This window comes from Sorex araneus, chromosome 2 (genome assembly GCF_027595985.1).
Source record: "Sorex araneus isolate mSorAra2 chromosome 2, mSorAra2.pri, whole genome shotgun sequence".
Taxonomy (NCBI): domain Eukaryota; kingdom Metazoa; phylum Chordata; class Mammalia; order Eulipotyphla; family Soricidae; genus Sorex; species Sorex araneus.
The window spans coordinates 88,310,738-88,329,992 of NC_073303.1; the positions used below are offsets into that span (position 1 = coordinate 88,310,738).

The 19,255-nt window shown below is 39.5% G+C and overlaps 1 protein-coding gene across 2 annotated transcripts in view; it reads right to left on the reverse strand.

The window, feature by feature from the left end:
- The window catches only part of FAM110B (family with sequence similarity 110 member B), a 163,225-nt gene that overhangs the window by 98,135 nt on the left and 45,835 nt on the right, over positions 1-19,255 (reverse strand). The window contains exon 3 of one of the 2 annotated variants that reach the window (XM_055128697.1): positions 18,443-18,540. The exons of the other annotated variant lie outside the window; for it this stretch is intronic. The gene's annotated coding sequence lies outside the window, so the exon portion shown is untranslated. The remainder of the gene's footprint in view (positions 1-18,442; positions 18,541-19,255) is intronic. 2 annotated transcript variants of the gene reach the window in all.

A 19,255-nucleotide genomic window follows, 5' to 3' on the forward strand; every position in this document is an offset into this window, starting at 1 on the left:
ATGCTCAGGACAGCTGATCCGTTGCTAGCAGCTGGATCCCAAGGGCAGTTCTCCCCATGCTAACTGGCTCCTGTAGCTGCCCTGCTGCACAGGGCACTCAGAAGCTATATAAAAACCAGATTCATGTGCTTTTTTTGGGGGGAAGATGGGTCCAGCTGAGTGGAGGGCTCACTTTTTTAGTAACAGGGCTTTTTGCATTTATACATACTCTATGTCAGTTAGCTTCATGCCATTAACTACTAATGAGTGACCAATTATGCCTAAGAAAAAGTCAGAGTCTGAAGACTTTCAGCTTGGCTGTCAGGAAGAATCGAAGAAGCCATCTGAGCCAAGTTCCGAGAATCCCTCACACAGCACTGAGGAGAGCCTATGCCAGCTCGTCCCCCCACAGCTGAGGCAGCCAGCAGCCAGCTCAGTGTCCTCCTCAGCCAATGGGGAATAGCATAAGTGACAGTGAAAGAATGTCTGAGCACACTACAGGTCTAGCACTCTGACAAGAGCTTGTTAGCTCATTTGGAACTTTCTCATGTAATTCTCACTGGAACCTTATAAAAGTCGGTATGAAGAGAACAACAGAATCAGAGTGAAAACAGAATGGTACTAGCATTCTAGAGCCATTGTGAGGAATAAGATAAATATATTGTTTATGAGCATACTGCTAGGCACAATACCTGACTAACAAATGGCATGTGTCATGATCACCTGGCTTAAGGAAAAGGAGTGCTGAGGATTTTAGGTAAGCATGGGGACAAAAGAAATGAAGAGAGTTTGTGAAACAGCATTTAATAAGGCAAAGAGATCAAGATTGTTAAGGAGAGGGACTTTAGAAGGAAACTGTAATGGCTGGAAAGGAAATTAAAACTCTTTAAACAGAAAAGGTGCAGTGTGCACAATTAGTCACATATATTATCCCCCACAATCTAGTCAATGAGGTTTTTTTTTTTTTTTTCTCAAGTGAAGTGGAGCTAGTATTGAATGAAGATCTACCTGTAATCAATTGCATGGCAGAGTGAGCATCCAAGGCACAGGGTAACCAACTGCAGGCGGTCTTAGCAATTAGTACCAAGTAATGACAGATGTCATCGTAACATACAGGAAATAACTAAATATGCAGGCAACAATGATAAAACACAATTAATTCATGACTGTCCAGGAATTCAGGTAACTCATGAAGATTACCTAAAGATGGCTCTTGAGTGCCAGGAAAAGATAATGATAGAAATGGCAGGGTGGGGTGGGGGGAGACGGGACTGGGGTGGGGGGCAGGGATGTTGGGTTTACTGGTGGTGGAGAATGGGCACTGGTGAAGGGATGGGTTATCGAACTTTGTATGGGGGAAACATGAGCACAAAGATGTATGGATCTGTAACTGTACCCTCACGATGACTCTCTAATTAAAAATAAACTAATAAAAAAAAAAGAAATGAAAGACTGGGAGACCCCTCTTGGTATCTCAAATTTGAGTTGGGAGTGCAGTACCAGTAAGATGGATTGAAAAGGTGGTATAGATATTGATATCAGTGAGAGAAAAGTCGCCACGGATGTGGTGTGGTGGTATTCTGGGGTGAAGGATAACCAGATGGCTGAACCTGATGCCCACATCTATGTAACTGAAAGTGGATAGACAAAAGGGATGGGCGGGGGAGGTGAGATACTCAGATCTAATGGTCAGGAATAAAAGATATTAAAAGTGTGATTTATACATCAGTATGGAAATATCAAGTAATATAACAGCAACAACCAAGAAAAAACAAAAAAGAAGAGGGCAGGGTTGAAGATAGACAAAAGAGAAGGAAGGGTAAGGATAGCTCCAGGCCTGTAGGCAGAACACAGATACATGAGGAGGGGGTTGCCCCGGGAGAACCCCACAGTGGAGGTGAAGGTAACAGAACTTATAGACAAACAATGATGAGAACCATGTTAATATTATTAATATTAATAGCACTGTAGCACTGTTGTCCCATTGATCATCGATTTGCTCAACTGGGCACCAGTAAAGTCTCCATTGTGAGACTTGTTACTGTTTTTGGCATATAGAATACGCCACGGGTAGCTTCCCAGGCTCTGCTGTGTGGGTGGGATACTCTTGGTAGCTTGCCGGGCTCTCCGAGAGGGGCGGAGGAATTGAACCCAGCTCATTAATATTAATATTAATAATACTATCATTAGAATTATATGGTTTTAGGGCCCCACCAGAAAGAAGCTCTCAGGGCTTAGTCCTGGCTCTGTGCTCAGGTATTACCCCTGGTAGGGCTCTGGAGACCAAATAGGGTGCCAGCGATCAAACATTGAATCCACCATGTGCAAAGCAAGCACCCTGCTAACTGCACTAGGCTCCAGTGCCCATGTTAATATTATTTTTTAAATTAAAAAAATATTAAAAATGTCTCCAAACCAAAGTGGCACTAAAGAAGCATTCAAAAATGCTTCTATTTTTATCCCCAAGATACAAACACATATGTTTTCGTGAAAAGAACTTGCAGGTGCTTCTAAATAGGAAAAAAAATCACATTATAAAAGTGCCATTTTCTAAATGATTGATGGCTGACTGACTTTTTGTAATAATGAACTATGCTTAAAGCAGTCTAGAGTTTCAGGCTTGATTTAAGGTCTGTGAAGCAAGTATTTAGAATCAACACTGAAGTTCTTTCTTTTTTTGTCAGCACTGAATTTCAACAGCACATACATAACCTAGGGAATATGAATCCATTAAGCTTTTATGCTAATAACTGTTCTGGAGAAGTTGAAAGAAACTAACATTTAAATTAGGTCCTACTTTGACATTAAAATTTTTCAAAATTCTCAAATTGGTCGCCAAGCACACCAACCTCCTACATAAAGGAGCTATTTTTAAAAACTCGAAAATCTCAGTATTCATTATGCACACCAGACAGCTCTGAAAAGAAACTCTTAAGTTTTATAGGAGAGCAGTCAGTGACCAAAACAAGTATAAACTATACAACGATAGTATTCCTCTGTAACAGCTGAATAGGAACTGTACCCTTAAATATTTACTTAGCATCTTTCTTAATCAGTATTAGATTCAAATGAAGATAAAAAAAAAAAAAAGAGAAAGGAGGAAAACTTAATGATAACTTACAATCTCCAGGAGTTTTTGGTGTCTCCAGTCAACTTTTATGCCTCAACGTCCAAAAGCATCACCTAGATCAGATGGTTTCTGAGGACAACACTGAGACAACGGTCAGGGAGCAAAAGACGCCAACTTGGCTCCCATGCAGTGGGAATTCCAGAGGAAACAAAAGTGTCCCTTTCAAAAGACCTCCCATGCAGAGTTGTCTTAGGACTAAACTCTGTCTTCCTCAAAACTTACCACAAACATCTCATCCAAATACAGACCACAACGACAACATTCCGATACTTAATACTCAGGTCTTTTCCTACAGATGGGTTGGGACTACTAGATTAAAGAATAAGAATCATTTCACTGCTTGAAATCTTGTCACAGAGCTGTGTCACCACTTCAAAAAAAATTACACTGTCTTGTGTTTTTGTACACAGTATGTTTTCATAAGAATGAAATCTGCTGCATTTTCATACTCCACCTATTTAGTTTCACTCCTGGAATACCTTTTCAATATTGCTTGAAAACACTTCCTACTGCCACCAGTGTTTTCTCTTTACAAGTCTTCCACCCGACTTTCTCTCACTTTGAAAGTATGTTAATATTTTGGCTATCAACTACATCAGTCTTAGAAATCTGTCATAGATGTTAGAGGCTCCTCTGTTTAAGTCATAAGAAAGAACTTTACTATGAAATCTCTAGCATCTGTAAAAGAACCAAGTACTGGACTTTACTGACAATATAGTCCTATTAAATTCTGATAAGTACTGTAAATTTTGACCCCAGCCATCATTTAGCACAATGGTACAACCTTGATTAAGATCAGAGATGTATTGAAAACAATATAAGCAATGGTTGTCTAACTCAGCACTGATGGTTATTCTTAGAGAAGTGAAAGTGAGCAATGATACAAGTTGAAGATTAATAGCTTCAACAACTGTCTACACACTCCTTCAGGGGGAGATGTATAAATGGACTTCCTTGCTCATATCTTTGATTTGAAGGAACTCCTAAAGTTGAACCACCAAGAAAAAATTATGTAAATGGAAGTAACATTCTGATTATTCTGGTTGTTATCACATTTGCTAATAAGTAATTATATTCTTGAAGAGGATTCATGGTATATATACAGTAACAAAAAAAAAACCAAACATGACTTTAAGAGAGTCCAGTTTATAACTGATAGTTAATGCCTGCAGCTCTACAACTTCTATTGGCTCCAGTTTCCTCATGAAATGGGGCTCTTCAGAATATACAAAATGTACATAGAACTTCTGAGAATCTAGAAGTCTTAAAGAGGTTGAATTATTAAACTTTTATTTTTACTTAGTTAATAAAATATTCTTAGCTGAAAGAAAATGTTCTCTTTAGAGGAATGTTCATCTTTGGGTATTATAATCTTAATATAATTCACTTTTTTTCACAAGATAAAAATACTATATGGCTTGTGGCCAATATAATACTGGAATAGTTTGCTCAGTTAGACCCAAAATATGAATAGATAAATAAATGAAATTTCATTTTTATTTGGTTTGGTTTGTGTTTCGGAACTACGGCCAATGGGACTTGGCTTATTTCTGGCTCTGCATTTAGGGATCACATCTGGTGATGCTCAAGAGTCCTTAGCAGTGTTGGGGAACAAATTTAGGTAAATTTTGAATTAATAAAATTAATTAACAGTTCCATGTCCAATAACAATAAGTCTCTCAATGAGAGAAGTTACTGGTGCCCGCTTGAACAAATCGATGAGCAACGGGATGACAGTGACAGTGACAATTAACAGTTCCATTAATTTTACTTGTGACCATTTATGAAGAACTCCTGGGTATTTTGGGTCTAGGGTATATGGCAGTCCAAATTCAGACAAAACTGCCCTCATGAATCTCCTGGTAGTCAACTTTCTAACAAAAAAATGAAGGATAAATAAAGAAACTTGTGATTATGCTTCCAGAACCAGGAAGGCATAATCCTGCATTCATGATTACTGTGGACATGTCCAGCACTGAGAGGTTAAGAGGATGAAATTCGAGGGCTACAGGGTCCTTCAAGTGGTAGAGCACACGCCTAACATGTCAGTGGCTCTGAGTGTGACCATAGCACTGACAGTGTGTGATGGCTAAGTTGAGCATCCTTGGTAGTGGCCCTCAGGTGCCCCTAATCAATTGTTGAGTGATGCCCCACATTCAAAAAAAAAAAAAGAAAGAAACAGAGAAATCCTGTCACACATGATAGACTGGTGCCATCTCGTTGTTACAAACATGGTGAAAGCCACTATAATTACACAGTCATACGCAAAACCCACTGCTTATCAGATTACAATTTATTTCACTTCACCAATTTCTAAAATCTCTGTTAACAGGCTATGAAACATTGATTTGTAACTAATTAAAATTGATTAACAGAGTTATTTTTTATTTCATACAGTTAACTAATTTTATTTTTAAAAAAACATACAGGAGAAAGAATGAAAACACTTTTTAAAAATAATAAAGCATACATTTATAAAACATATTTAATATTGAAAAGTTGTGATTTATAAAATAGTTTGCAGTCTTCGTTTCAATTTACCCACAGAAAACTTTCCCATCTCTCATATGACATTCATGAGAAGACACCCAATTTTAGCCGCAGCTGTTACTTGTCTACAAACTGCCCATTAATCCCTAAAATCCAAAGCACTTAATGTGTCACTGATTTGAAGTTCAATGACAGGATATTTCAAATTGGCTTTTTATTTTGTGGTTCTACTGAGTCATAATAATAATTGCAAAATTATGAAACTGATTATTTTGTAATTTATTTTATTAATTTGGGTTTAGGGGTTACATCTGGCTATGGTCAAGTTTCACTTGTGACTGTGCTCAGCATTTACTCTTATGCTCCTCAGGGCACCACATGTGGTGCCAGAGGTCAAACAAGGTAAGTGCCCTAACCCCTGTATTAACTGTATGGCTCTCTATTTATAAATTCAATAGCCATGCTCTGGCCAGCTACTGCCCATCTGCAATGGAAATATGCCTGGGAAACTTGTTTTAATTCATTTGTTAGCCTGAATATACCATTTACCTTACTGTTATCTTTCTTACTGATATTTTAGTATACAGAGGCCTCATCCACTAAGACAAGCTTATAAAGCATGACCTATTATCATGAGTGAAATGTTCTAATTTTGTATATGGTTATAAAACTTTTTAAACTGTGACACCGGATCCCAGATGATGTCATGTATGGGAATGTGGGGATCATGAAAAAGCTTTTAAAAATGTGTTTCAAAATGGCAGGCAGAGAGATAGTACAGTGAGAAAAGTACTTGTCTTGCACGCAGCAGACCTGAATTGGACTCCTGCTACCGCAGAGGGTCCTCCAAGACCCACCAGTAGTGATGCTTGAGCACAGCTACAGGAGTAAGTCCTGAGTACCATTAGGTGTGGCTCAAAAACCAAAAATTGAAAAAAAGAAAAAGAAAAAATGAATCTGTTTCAAAATAAATTTATAAGAAATGTTTTATTTATACACTTGTTTTATGCACCTACATGGCTAGGGTTGGAGCGATAGCACAGAGGGTAGGGCATTGGCTTGCACTCAGCTGACCCAGGTTTGATTCCTCCACCCCTCTCAGAGAGCCTGGCAAGCTACCAAGAGTATCTCGCCCACACAGCAGAGCCTGGCAAGCTACCCATGGCATATTTGATATGCCAAAAACTGTAACAAGTCTCACAATGGAGACGTTACTGGTGCCCGCTTGAGCAAATTGATGAACAACTGGATGACAGTGCTACAGTGTTACATATGGCTAGGGTTATATAAACATTTCTTAAGAAAAATAGGAATTCAAGTGGAAAAATGAAACTTTGTTTTAAATGAGTTGCAGTCAGCTTATAATGGGCTACACATACTGCTATACATGTTGTATACATGTTGGGGATATCATAGCATGGTGGTTAATGTGTTGTGTAGATAGCCCCAGGAATTACACAATTCACTACATAAATGTATTTTGTCTTCTAAGCACTCATTTTTTTGAGTAGGATATTGTTTTGTTACAAAAAGTAATTCCCAAATGGCACCAAGTATTTTATACAAGTCTCCCAAATACATGTGTAAGTGCAAATAAATAGTAGTGATATTTTTTTGGTCCTAATAACCTTCATAAAAGGGAACATGCCAGGGCTGGAGCAATAGCACAGAGGGTAGGGCGTTTGCCTTGCACGCGGCCGACCCGGGTTCGAATCCCAGCATCCCATATGGTCCCCTGAGCACCGCCAGGAGTAATTCCTGAGTGTAGAACCAGGAGTAACCCCTGTGCATCGCTGGGTGTGACCCAAAAAGCAAAAAAAAAAAAAAAAAAAAGGGAACATGCATATTTTCCAGACTGGAGAGCTTACTATTTAGAGTTTCACTGAGTGCAAATCTCACTTCACTTCTCATGAGCTGCGAAACTTTGGACAAGCCTTTCCACTTCACTTATGCCTAACTTTCTTATCTATATAAGAGAGATAGTCAAAGAGAATTTAATCTATGACTATTATGAGGATCAAATGAGGCAATGCATTTTAAATAGAAGAGTGCTTGACCGTAGTAAACAATAAGAGTTTATATTTGGTATTAGTACTATGAGATGTAAAGAAATTTTAATGTTATTAAAATTTTTGTCATGGGTTTTGTATTTTTTTAATTTTTTAAAAATTTTTTATCAGAGAATCGCTGGGATGTACAATTACAAACTTATGAACTTTTGTGTTTGCATTTCACTCATACAGTGATCGTTGACTGTCATAGGTTTTTTAATTAGTCTGTGATTTATTTTTCAGAATTTAAATGAAGGTAGAGAGACTGCAGTTTTATCTGCTCAATTTCTAACAAAGGTAATACCCAAGACTTGAGTTATACAACAGAAAAGAAAAATCTCACATGTCCAAGGGCTTTGACACCCCACCGAGGCTAATACACAAGGTGATCTGAACACCTATGCTGCTCATTTCAGGCTGACATTTCCTAGCTGCCTCTCCTTGAAGCAGATGTTTCACTCAATGGACAAACAATTTCAGTTTACGTAATCAGCCATCAATAAAACTTCGAATCCTTGGAGGAAATAACTGTCACAAAGCTCCTGCAATCTTTCCCTGTGAGATATCTACTGTTTTCACTTTATTTTTTAAAATATCCGCCTATCCCTGATATATTCCACTCACACCTTGAAAAATCATCTCCTTCATTTCAGAACAAGCAGCATCCACTCTTGGTGATAAGAGGACGGAGTATGTGTTATGAAGATGAAAGTGTCATGCAAAGTCTCCCAGGCTAAAAGGAGCCAGGCCCATTTCCAGTGTGGAAACCAGGAACGGCTAGAAGTCAGGAAACACTCTAGCATATTAATGACAGCATGCTTTTCATCTATTGCAGTTCTTCTCCCAGGATCCAAGGAGATTTGATAAATGTGTTTGATGGCAAGCATAGCTTTTATACATGGGAACCAAAACTGTACACCCAGCTCACAATTTTTTTTCACTCAAGCTTCATCTCCCTCAGCTAGAAAAGGGCAGTCCAGAAAATGTGTGCACAGAGATGGTGCACACGCTATCTAGGAGGACAGGAATAGTCAGAGTCCCTCTGAGACCTTTCAGAGTTGTGTGAGCATGACCAAACTACAGCCCCCCTCTGAAGAAATGCAATTCAGACCTCAGATATAGCTCAGTAGCAGAAAGCCCCTGCCGAGCAAGCCTGAACTTATGAGTTCAACTCCCAGTGCTCTCCACAGGCATCCAGCACAGTCCTCAGCTCTGCTGTCTGGGATCCCCGGCACATATTGCAACAAAGGTGTGAGATCTTTACTGAGCACCACAAATATCAAACAGTGACATCACAGTCAGGACTAGGAGCTTCCCTGAGCACTACAACCGTATCTTGCACAAGCACCACGGTTGGTGCTAAGCTCGGACATTAGGACGAGCCTCTGGACGCTGCCCTGCAAGCAGGAAGCAGAAACGAGGCCCCACTTTGAGTTAAGTGGGCAAGCCAAGCTTGTGAGTCTGGATGTTCTGGAAAGAACAGCAAGCTCTCATATGCCCGCCTGCTCATACATTATCTTGGCAGTACAAAGCAGCAGTTTTCCCCTCTCTTACACTTCCTTAATCTGGTTTGACCTTCGAGTATCTGTATGAGCCTTCTCTTTGTTTTTTTGTGCAATTGACCACAAGAATGTGGGAGACGTAATCTGTAGAGCCTACGTGTTCAGCTCCATATCTTCCTCTGACGTTTTAATCATTACAACATGGCTTTGACAACATAGCTTTGACAAGACAACATATACCCCGATGTTCTTTTGACAAATGCTTATCATTTAACTGTTTGTACTCTCATTAGTTATTCTTTCTCTGTGATGAAGTCATTAGGATGTAACATAAAAAAATAGAATTAAAGGTGGTCTCTGGCAGTCACTCTTTGCCTCGAGTCTAACTGAGCCTTGGCCCTCCATGCTCTCTACATTCCTCTCACGTGTCTTGTCTCTGTGCCTCCAAATGACTGAGATATCACTTCATACAACACACCACCTATATGAGAGCAAGCTCTCTTGAGTACCACTTCAGATGGTACCACGATCAAGTATATGACCCTGGGAAGCATCAGAACCAAAGTGTGTGGTGTCCTTTGGTTATCACAAAAACAAATGGCAGTGGGCGAGGGCTGGGGGAATGAAGGAAATAAATGTTAAAAGGAAATCTCACTAACAAACTGAAAAATTCATAGCAAAAACACCAAGAAAACTAGAAATTTGAATAACTAGAAATAGGAAGACTGTAGAAAAGTTATCTGCATGAAGGTAGTCAAAAATCCATTAATTTGGACCAGAGAGAGAGAATAGTGAGGAAGGAAGGAAAGAAGGAAGGAAGGAAGGAAGGAAAGAAGGAAGGAAGGAAGGAAGGAAGGAAGGAAGGAAGGAAGGAAGGAAGGAAGGAAGGAAGGAAGGAAAGAAGGGTGAATGTTTTACATCTCTGTAAAACATTGACATTTCACCCCATCCTCATTACTGTTGTATTTAGCCCTGCTTCTCAAAAGTGTAATAAAAATATGCCTCTTTATTTTTTATTTTTTTTTTGCTTTTTGGGTCACACCCAGCGATGCTCAGGGGTTACTCCTGGCTTTGCACTCAGGAATTACTCCTGGCGGTGCTTGGGGGACCATATGGGATGCCGTAAATCGAACCCGGGTCGGCCGCGTGCAAGGCAAACGCCCTACCCGCTGTGCTATCACTCCGGCCCCCCAAAAAAAATATGCCTCTTTAAAAAAATTGTATTGAATTACTGTGAGATAGTTACAAGCTTTCATGTTTGGGTTACAATCACACAATGATCAAATACTCATCTCTTCACCAGTGCACATTCCCCACCACCAATATACCTGGTATACTCCCCTTTACCCACCTCCCCCTGCCTCTATGGCAGACAATATTCCCCATACTCTCTCTCTACTTTTGGGCATTATGGCTTGCAACACAGACACTGAGAGGTCATCATGTTTGGCCCATTATCTACTTTCGGCATGCATCTCCCATCCCGACTGATTCTTCTAACCATCATTTTCTTAGTGATCCCTTCTCTATTCCATCTGCCCTCTCCCCTCCACTCATGAAGCAGGCTTCCAGCTATGGGTCAATTCTCCTCGCCCTTGTATCTACTGTCCTTGGGTGTCAGCCTCAAAAAACATGTGTCTTAATCAATTAAAATCTTTGATTTTGAAATGTCTTTATCATAATTGCAATGATATGATATTCTGGATCAAGTACAGAGTATATTGCATTAAAAAAAGAATATGCTGACTCTAAGAACATGTAACATTTCAAAACTGTGTCTTACAGAAGCAGGGAACCAAAAATAATTAAGATAGGTAATTTTGGGTTTTGGTAGGAAAATAATAGGAAAAGGGAATAATGCTTTAGATTAAAAGGTTCATTCTGCTTGCTGAAACATACATTTCCACTTAATGTTTATTCGCATGGCCATGTGACTATGCTGTGCTCTCATAATTAAGATTTTTCCATGTCTAAATTATTGTGTTCTTCTTTAATGGTCACCTAATTTGTCACTAAAATGGATTTCATCAATATGCCAACAAAGTTGAAATTATAATAGCAGAGGAAAGAAAAATATTTTAAACTGACATAAATGTCATTAAAAATCAAGTTAAGAAAAGAAGAAACAAAAGACTGTTAAGAAAAGAAGAAACAAAAGACTGTGGGATCTGATCTAAGGAGAAACTGTACAGAAGCATCTGGTTCTCCGTGTACATGCAGCAATGTTTCTCTTTGCAAGCATCACTTCAGATAAGGGCAAACTATAATGTGTACTTGTCTTATGTTCATTAAGTAGACTAACACAGAATGCAGAATTACTAAATTCCAAATTGGGGGGATGCACTAAGTTTTGCTCACATCAAAAGTAGGAAAAGCAAAGGGTTTGCAGAAAACAAAAGGAAGGGACTCAGACAAGGAGAATGGGGCAGCTATGGAGCGTTGAGCAAGAACGCCCCTCTAGGTGACTCAACCACTATTAGAAGGAATTCAACCCTAAAATTCCTGCCTGAGCCCCTCTGTCCAACAGCTTTCCACCAGCGTAGTCTATTAAACAGAAATTACTGAATTAAGTTGCCATTTTAAAATTTGAGTGATGAGCGTATTAGGGAATAAAATTTCCAGACCATGTACAATACAAGGTGCTCCCCTAGAGAGCAGAATTCTTCTTCTCCAAGGATGGTGAGTTCAAAAGAGACCGGAAAGAAAACAGAAGTGGTGACAAAAGATCTCCTTCCAGCTCAGTGAAAGGCTACACCCTGGTGTTAAGATCCCTCTTCAAACCTGCAAAGACACAGACAACTATTGGACACATTATACTCAGTGAGAGGAAGACAAGTTCACCCCCTGGAGCCGGTCCTAGAATTGCCAACCAACCAGGTTAACTGTAACCTGATCTCAGGCACTGCAGGCAGCACCTCACAGAACTGAAGGATGTGGGGTGAAATGCCACTGCATATGAATGCAGCCCTGATACACTTTCCTCTGCAACTTCAGGGACTCTGTCAAAAAGGCTTTGTGGCCCAGTCAAATGCTAGAATTATAGCTTTGCGGTCAGACAACAACGCTGGCCCTGAGTAACTGCTTCTCTCAGGCAGGAGCCCTCTCTTTCACTAGACTCCAGATACCCAGATACACATGACTCGGCTGTTCAGTGAACTACTGAACAACAAATGCAAACACATGGCTGTTTAGGAAACTCCAAGGCCAAGCTCTGCCCCTAGAGAGGTGAGGATGAAGCCGAGCTGTCTCTCACTGGTGGGTTCTGGAGGTTGATATTTTCCAAATGCTTTAATGCACTTCAGAATTCCACATTCAGTATAGTTCCGAGTGGACTGGAGTGATAGCACAGCAGATAGGGCATTTGCCTTGCATGAAGCCGACCTCGGTTCGATTCCTCCATCCCTTTCGGAGAGCCCAGCAAGCTACCGAGAGTATCCCGCCTGCACAGCAGAGCCTGGTAAGCTACTCGTGGCCTATTTGATATGCCAAAAACAGTAACAAGAAATCTCACAATGGAGACGTTACTAGTGCCCGCTTGAGCAAATCAGTGAACAACGGGATGACAGTGCTAGGACAGTGCTTTAGTGCACTAGTCATAGTTCATACATGGTTTCATTACCAAGTTTCATTACCAAGTGACCAAGAACACTGAAGGAGGGAGAATGACACTGGTGATGGGATTGCCGTTGGAAAATAGCATGCTTGAAACTCAATTATGAATAACTTTGTAAATCATGGTGCCTCATAAAAAAAAGGATTAATGATTTTTTTAAAAAGAAGAATAGAAAACATTTCTTTGGTACACCCTTATTAAAATAACACATGAAGAAAACTATAAAATTGCCTTAATACCTTTCTCCTCCACTGCAAAAACAAACAAACAAACAAACCAAGCAAAGTTAATTCTGTAGCATCTCATCTCTATCTTAAACACTTCATGGTGAAAGATAACCCAGTTCTGAGCAGAGAAAAGAATGTTCAATAGAGCTCTCAGAGTGCATACGAAGGGGAGAACAGCTCTGCCACTGATCTGAGGGTTAAAATTTAAGCAGAGAGGCTACATTGCACTTATGTGTCATCTGCTCACTCAGAGAGAGGACAATGCAATTCAATCAGCACAATTATCCTTCTAGTAGTACCTTTTGAAGAGTAAGAAACAAAGGTTGGGTGTGCTACCAGGTCACAAAAATTTACAATTCACTGGCTCCCACACACCCTGCATTTCAGACCCAGACAGACAGAGCTTGTGTTAGGCTTTGGTGATGCCTATCTGTCCTGTTGACAGAGCACAAAGAAAGAGGGCAGCCTCAGAGATGAAATGCTACCTGATGTGGGTGGGGAGGGAGGAAAATCAAGATCAAGCAGCCCCCACAACATTGAGAAAGATAAGGTGCATTCCAATTCTCTTTAGCTTAGGAAGCAAGTTAGAAAATGTAGCCTAGATCACAATTCACTGGAGCAATGCACTGAAAAATAGTTTTTCTTAAGATTTTGAAGAAAACAATTCGTTAAGAACAAACTTTATCCTAAGACTCTGTATACAACTTGGAACCATTTTAAGTCAATACAATAAAACACTTTCAAGAAGGAGGGCCAAATTACATATTTCTATATAAAAACCTGAAAATGGGTTAAGTGTAATTGCTATTGTCTTTTTTTCCAAGAATCCTCAATTACAAAAAGAATTCATTTGCCTGAGATATAAGCCTCTGTAGAAGGTTACGAAGGAAAAAGTCAAACCCACCTTAAAGTTGCTAACATTAAAAAAATCAACACACATCATCAGATAGTTTTTCTCCTTTGATTAAAAAGTTAAACAGAGAAAAAGTCAGTAAATGAAAGCATGACTGAACATCAATCATAGGAGTTCAGTCTAGAAAAATCTAAGTTTATATGACAAATATTCATTTAAAAAAGACATAGGTTTGGGAGAATTTGTATAGGACACGCACACACACAGAATTTGCACTCTTTTTGGACCAGGGGGGTGGTACACCTGGTGGTGCTCATGGCTTATTCCTGGCTCTGTGCTCAGGGATCATTCCTGGCAGGCTCGGGAACCATGTGGGTGCCAGGGATTTCTGAAGCTGTGTCTACGATGTGCAAGGCAAGCACCCTACCCTCTGTACTATCATTCTGGCTCCAATTTTGCATTCTGATGGTACTCACAGGAGATGGGTACTAAGAGCAAGTAAGAAGGCAAACAATGAGCATGTAAACCAAAGGTTACCCAGAAGGCAGGGAGTAAGGGAGTGGGGATCCTCAATTATCGCACTGAGTTGACTCAAGGTCAAAACTCAACTGCTTCTTAGTTTTTAGGAACTTTCACTTGGCAATGCTACAAACTTTGACAAGTAGCTGTATTATTTTAGATGATAATTGTAATGTTAGAAAAAGCAAAATCTACATACAACCATAAACCATTATTTTTTCTGCTGGGAATTGTTTCTTTTTAAATTATAATGGAAAGAGAGACATTATCAGAGGAGCAGTGGGCACTTTCAGGAGTCACAGTGTCAGATATCTGCCATGAGGAATAAGTGCAGAAAAAAGAATGAGAAATGGCTTCGTGCGGAATATAATACTAGTTGAGCCTAATTTTTCCTGTGAAATCATGAAACTATCCCTTTGCCTGAAAATCATGAGGATCAACCCAAGTAGCACTGTAGCACTGTTGCCCATAGTTCATTGATTTGCTTGAGCGGGCACCAGTAGCATCTCCATGTGAGACTTGTTGTGACTGTTTTTGGCATATCGAATACACCACGGGTAGTTTGCCAGGCTCTGCCGTGTGGGCGGGATACTCTCGGTATTTGCTGGGCTCTCTGAGAGGGACAGAGAAATAGAACCCAGGTCAGCCGCATGCAAGTCAAATGCCCTATCTGCTGTGCTATTGCAGGATCATCCAAGTACAATTCTTAATTTCCAAATTAGTTGAGAGAAAATGTAGCCCAGGGCAACAACACCCTGAGGTCTGAATTCCTCAGCATCAGACAAGCACTGCCAAGGCTCTGGAGAGTGTGGGTGTGGCAAGTGCAAGTTCCTGAACTTTCTGGCTGAGGTCACAGCAGCAGAAAGGGCTTAGAAGGTGACATTACAGCTCAGGGCAAGGTACTGTTATGAGATTCCAGCTCCTTAGCATCTTAAACAACAACCAAGTTACTGCGTTCAAATACATATGCAATTTCTCCACCACTGAATGTCTTTATCTCTGGTTCAATCTATGTTACAGTAATACTAAAGACAAATGGAAGACTCATCACATTCACATTCCTAATATTCTTTTTTTTTTTTTGGTCATACCCAGTGAAGCTCAGGGGATACTTCTGACTCTGCACTCAGGAATTAATCCTAGTAGTGCTGGGGGGGACCATGTGGAATGCCAAGGAATGAACCTGGGTCAGCTGCATGCAAGGCAAACACCCTATCCATGTACTATCTCTCCAGCCTCACATTCCTAACATTCTGACAAAAGTGTTTATAGTTCTCCAATTCTCTTGCTGCCTTTCAACTCGGATCTAATCATCAGTGAGTCAGTCTCTAGTTCCCAGACTCAGGCAGAGGTAGGAGACAGGTCTCTACCACCAAAGGGTTGCATGCATTCACTTTCTTTAAAAAATAAATAAATAAATAAATAAATAAATAATGCAACCCATGTTTACAAGAGTATATATATTTACATGATTTAGGGGAATTATATTACCATGCCACATCATCACGAAAGTATCATGTCTCTCCATCGCTGTTTACACGCATTCCTTGCGCTCTCCCCGCCTTCCCCCTTTCCCGTGGTAAACTCAATTCTGTTGGCAGAGTGTGAGGGTTTTGTGTTTCTTTCTTTTAATTGGACTTGGTCTATTCTCCTGCGTTGTTCATGTACCACATATGAGTGAGCTAGCCTGTCATTTTCCTTCCGAATTATTTTACTTAGCATGATATCCTCCAGTTCCATCCCTGTGTAGCAAAAGAAAAGATTTCATCTTTGATATATATATGTATATATAGCTATACATACAGCTATATATGTATATATACATATACCTATATGTATATAAAATAATTCTCAGCTATAAATATATACACGTATATATTCTACTGTATATATGTACTCTTCTACTTTTTAAATCCACTACATGTTGTTGAGCACTCAGGTTGTTTAATTAGTACCATGATGAACATATGAATATGTATTTTCAAAGTAAGGCCTTGTGTTGTAAGATAGACACGTAAGAGTTGAATTACCGTGTCCTATATTATTTTGCTTGCTTTTTAGATGTCCCCATGCTTTTCCCAGAGACACTGAACCAGTTCCAGTTGCCACCAATAGTGAATGAATGAGAGTTCCTTTTTCTCCATATCACCACCAGCATAAAAATGTTTCTGGACCTTTTTGATAGAGGTCATTCTAATCGGCGCGAGGTTTTATCTCATATTATTTTGATTTGTACTTACTTGATCATTAGTGATAATGATCATCTGTTTATGTGCCTGACATATATCAGTATGTTTTCTTCAGAAAAGAGTCTCTTCAGCTATTCTCCCCATTTGTTGTTTGTTTGTCTGTTTGTGCTATTGTTGTTGAGGTTTGGGAGTATCCAGCGTATCTTGGATGGTAGCCCTTTGTTAATGTATGAGGGGGTGCTCCCCCAGAAAAACAGAGATTTTTCCAGGCATATAGTTTGGTTAAAACAAGTGGTAGAGCACAGTGGTGATATAATAACATTATCAGAGTCTGTGTTAACAATGTGTTCAACAGATCAACCTGGACTCTGGCTACTATGTAAAAGTACTGGTAGGAGTGTTCAGTTTGTTAGACAGTAGGTACATACTAATAACTGACATTATTTAAAATCTCATCATTAATTTGTCTAATTTATGTATCATTTATTTTTATCATTAATTTATCATCATTTATGTCTATATTTTGGTCATACCCAAAGCATAAGGTTACACTTAACTAATACAGTGAATAGCTAAGAGTTTTAGACTTCCAAAGTTTCTCTATTCTTATTGGTGTCCACTCTCTAACTCTAAAGGACAGTTAGTGCTTTATTTTTATGTAGCACTGTAGTACTGTCATCCTGTTGCTCATCGATTTGCTCGAGCTTCAAGCGGGCACCAGTAATGTCTCCATTGTGAGACTTGTTGTTACTGTTTTTGGCATATCTAATATGCCACGGGAAGCTTGCTAGGCTCTGCCATGCAGGCGAGATACTCTCGGTAGCTTGTCAGGCTCTCCAAGAGGGTCAGAAGAATCAAACCCAGGTTGGCCACACGTTTGCCCTACGCACTGTTCTATCACTCCAACCCTTATTTTTATGAGAACTGAAAATTAAAGAATAAATATGAGATACTGAATAACACTGGTATGTGTTAGCCTGTACATGTCTTTGATGATAGTAAACAGGTTTAGTTATTTTGTTCCATTATTGAATATGTCTTCCTTTTCCCATTCTTTTGCTTGGAAGTCATCTAGGGAATGTTTGGGAGCAGAGAATCATTTGCTATGTTTTGTATTTGGGGCACTTCATATTTTTCAATATATGAAAAGGAAAAAGATACCAGTATATGAAAACAAAAGATTTGTCATAAAATGAGAATGTTTACAAAAATTCTCTGGAAACTGGTACTCTGTCATTGATTTATTTACCCCTCTGAGTGACTGTGGCTTTAATAATTTGAAGTGAGGAGATTAAATATCAACAGAATTCTTAGAAAAAGATTTCTCACTTAGAAAAAAAAAGCTCACTATAAACATACACCCAGGTGAGTTCAGAAAGGGTTAGGGGAAAAGCAAGCATTTGGAGATCAATAAAAATGGGGGCAGTGGGGTGGGGGTTTGTGGAGGGGTGTTGAGAGTAGCCTCTTGACCAGATAAGTTGGCAATTATGAGCAATAGAGATAACGTGTCCAGAATGAATGAAAGGGAAGGCAGGAGGGAGAGGAGAGGAGAAGAAAGGAGAGAGAGAGAGAGAGACAGAGACAGAGACAGAGACAGAGACAGAGAGACAGACAGAAACAGAGACAGAGACATAGAGAGATAGAAAGAGAGGGAGTGAGAGAGGGATAGAGAGGGAGAGAAAGAGAGAGAAAAGGAAAAAAACAAAGGGAGAAGGTGGCAATAGAAGTGAGGCAGAAGAGCAGAAAGAGGCAAGATTTATGGGACCAATAGATCTGGAGGGGAGACAAATACCCAAAATTCTGCTCAACAAATTAAGAGTTGGATTTACATTATGATAATCAAATTGCCAATATGACTTTAATATTATATTTTGAAATGTGTAATTTACCTTATATTTCCCTTTAAGGCCTTCTGGAATCTTGTTTACTTCCAATTCAAATACTTAAAAGGTCAGGATCTGTACTCTGGATGTCCAACTAGGAATTCCTAAAGTTTAAAAAAAAAAAGATTAAAACTTATTCTGTAAAATAAAAATGATAAACATTTAAAGTATCATCAGTGGTCCAGAGAGATGCCCAAAGGGTTGCAGCGCCTTCTTGTAATGCACAGAGATTTGGATTCAATACCCAGAACTATGTGGTGTCTGTGACTTTGCTAGTCAGAATGCAAGTGGCTTCCAACACTGTTGGGAACACTCTTCAGAAAAGTATTCATATGTTACGATAAAGCAATTGATTTTCACTGAATAACAGAAACAATATATTTCAGAATATATTTGATGGACAAAATAGATGGCAATTCCCTTTCTAACATCATCATTCCAGCAAACTCTACAGTCAAATAAGGGTCATCTTTGTCCATTCAATGGGAAACAAACCAAAAGAGAGTGTTCAGTGTCTATTAGCCCAAACACCAGGCATGATTTTGCATACTCTAAAATCAACATGTCCAACAGGATCTGCTTTTCGGCTAGTTCACAAAGTCACCCAGGAAACGAGATTAGATCCTCACCAGAACAGGACAGCTGGAGAGGGCAACAGATACCTTAAATTCAGAAACTCTACTAGTAATATTATAAAGGGGACACCTCAGCTTGTCTGGCCACTCGAGATCAGATATGAGCTGCCTAAGACAACTAGTACAGAAACATGCCTATTTCCTAGTTGTCCTGCAGCTTCTTTCTCCTGGGGACAGTTATTGG